At 27.1% G+C, this 3,079-nt stretch overlaps 1 long non-coding RNA gene across 1 annotated transcript; it reads left to right on the plus strand.

The window, feature by feature from the left end:
- Nucleotides 1-1,053, plus strand: LOC130510172 (uncharacterized). Its single transcript, XR_008943852.1, has 2 exons — nt 1-200; nt 276-1,053. It is a non-coding gene; the product is annotated as an uncharacterized LOC130510172 (long non-coding RNA).
- The last annotated feature ends 2,026 nt before the right edge of the window (nt 1,054-3,079 follow it).

Here is a 3,079-nt window from a genome sequence, read left to right on the forward strand (position 1 = left end):
TTTAACACTGGAAAGATTATATCATTAACATCATAAGTTTACATCATATGGTAATCTTAGCCGGCGGACGGCAGATATGTCTCCTGAGACAGAAGCCCAAACAAGGGAAGCTTGATGAAACACACAGGACTAAATATAACATCACTTACATGGCTAACATAAGACTAGAAGAACCAAGGAAACCCAAAACTAAAACATAGGTCAATATCAAAATTAATATAGAATCAGACTTTAAGAAAGCAGACTTCATCAAATGATTGCTGAAAGAAATAAAGAGTGGACGCCAAATCTTGGCCAAACCACTAAAGATGTGCCCTTCCATAGTGAATAAACCAAGGAATTTAGGAACAAGAGCTTCATAGCCGGAAACTTTTTTTTGGAAACGGCGTTATATAAGACGAAAAAGAAACGTCTAAAGAGCAGTTTCATGAAAATACCAGATCTCGATGTTGAGAGATGACAGAGCAAACACAGACCACACCAGTTACCTCCAGCCACAAACGATTGAGGAGAGAGGAAGATCGACCGGAGCAGACAAACCAGGATCTACGAAAGAGAAGCTTCTGCAAACTCGAGACCAAGACACCAAATTATAGAGCAATCAGCACAACTGTTAAAGAAGGGAGACCCCAAAATGGAACCACCGATCTACTGCATGCGCCCCAATCCGATTAAAACCCAAAGAGATCATCAAAATCCAAACCTCCAAACAGATCAAAACTAGACCTAGATCTAGAAAATCATTATGAGAGAAAATGAGAAATTGATGATCTACACAAAAAGAGTATAAAACAGAAATTTTAGAGATGCAACTCCGACTCCGGCTCTGTGTGAGCAACCGGAGTCGGTGAACAGCGACTATAACAGATGGGAATCAAAAGAGACGAAAAATCGTATTTAGAGAGAGAAACTTTGATAGTCTGTGTGACATTTGGTTGAATCTGTTCTGATTTGTCCATCAAAGCTGAATTTTGTTTTGCCAAAAAAGAGTTTAAGATCTATTAATAGTTAAGATATTATGTCATATTATTTTAGTTCAATATAATAATTTTATTTTAACATGATGATAATGATTATAATTTTCATTTTATAAACGATAACTTAACATATATATTAATGCATAATAATAGTTCATTTCTAATTACAAATTAGTGAAAAATATTTACATAAAACTTTTGAAAATTGATATATTCTTAAAGTATTTTCAAAGATTTATTGGAATTTTTAAAATATAATATTTAAGTATATATATATATATATATAATAATAAAAATACGTTGATAAGACGGGTTAACATTAGCAAATTATATAATTCATGTATAAAAATTAACATGTATTTCAATAAAGCTAATTATATAAAATCTTTGTAACTACTTTAGTCATGCTATCTTTTCATTTTAAATAAATATATAAATTTATCAATTTAATATAAATTTATCATATTTAGCACAATATAATAAATTTCTTTTAATATGATTAAGCATGATTATTCATTGATAAAAATAGGATACCCCCTCCGTTTATTTTTGTAATATATTTTAGAAAAATGTTTTTGTTTCAATTTATATGATGTTAAGAATCTTTCTATGTAAAATTATTAAAATAATTGATTAAAATATCGAAAGTAATGTATAGTTTTTTTGTCTTATTTGTTCAGAACATCAATGATTAACTACTTTTTGTTATAATTAAGTGTTTTAATGAAGTAATTTTTTTCTTAATCTGTGTGTCATAAAACATCCAATAAAAAGAAATAGAGGTAGTATAATCTTTATTTTTCATTTTATACACAATAATTGAATATATTATGTATAATAATATTTTAAAACTAATTGTTATATTATTGAAAATATTAAAATATAATTTTTGAAAATTAAGATCTTGTTAAAATATTTTTATACAAATCTATTAGAATTTAATTTATATATATATTTATATATTAAATGAAAAGATATCAAACGATATTATGATTAAAGTTTTGAAAGATTCTATATATTATTAGTATTAATAAAATACATTTAGTAAATTTATAAATGATGGTCCAAATTTTTAAAAATTACACATGAAAAAATCATGACTTCTATTTTTATAGATAAGATAGTGTTGAATCTCTTGTACATGATAACCTGTTTTATCACTTTTTCTGTTTTTTTTTTGTCTTTCTTTCTTATTATGTATTATTTTTTGGATTTTTTTTTTCTGATTAACATGAGTGTCCCAAACTTATGGAATGATTCATACTGATTTCAGAAAAAATGTAGACCACAAATGAATTTTTCTCTCCAATATTTAAACAAAGGTCAGAGTATAATTCACATTCTTGTAGGTTCAAATATTTAATATCATAATTTTTTTCAAACGGAAGTCACTTTTTTCTTTTGTTCACCCAGACTGAAATCAGTTATTTTTACAGAATTCACCTACCAATACACACTTATGTGTAGGGTTGGATTGGGGGTCAAACCCACCATTTGTGCAGGATTGAATAAATATTAGTCTAGATCATTAATAAACACTCTGACCCATATGGCCCATAGACACTTAGGTTTCATTGTTAGTTGATTATTTATGGGCCATATGAGTCAGAATTTGTAAGAAAAAAATATTTTGTATATCAAACACACAAAAAACATTTTTTGGTCTAGATCATTAATTCTTGTTTTATGTGAGATAAATAAGTTAACGGTAAATTTTTTGATCCAAATATTATAAATTATTATATTTTATATTAAAATTAGGTATTAAATTTTGGTAAACTATTTCAAAATCCCTAAAGGCAAAAATCTTACAAAATCCTTGTTAGTTTATCATTTCAAAAAAAAAAAACTAAGATCTAAAAAATCAATTGTGTATTATTGGTAATAGAATTTTGGCTAACATATCAATACAAATGTTTGCAGATTTCGTCCTATGGGAGAAGATTACTGATTTGAAGCATATTTTCATGCTTTGATGATGTCATGTTGATTTAGTTTTATATTTGAGATATTGGTATTGAGAATGGTAATCACGGTCTCATGATGTCCTTCGAAAATTAGTTTCTTATAAGTTAAAAATCAAACGGCTTGTATTGCCCAAA

The sequence above is a fragment of the Raphanus sativus genome, chromosome 3 (assembly GCF_000801105.2).
Source record: "Raphanus sativus cultivar WK10039 chromosome 3, ASM80110v3, whole genome shotgun sequence".
Lineage (NCBI taxonomy): Eukaryota > Viridiplantae > Streptophyta > Magnoliopsida > Brassicales > Brassicaceae > Raphanus > Raphanus sativus.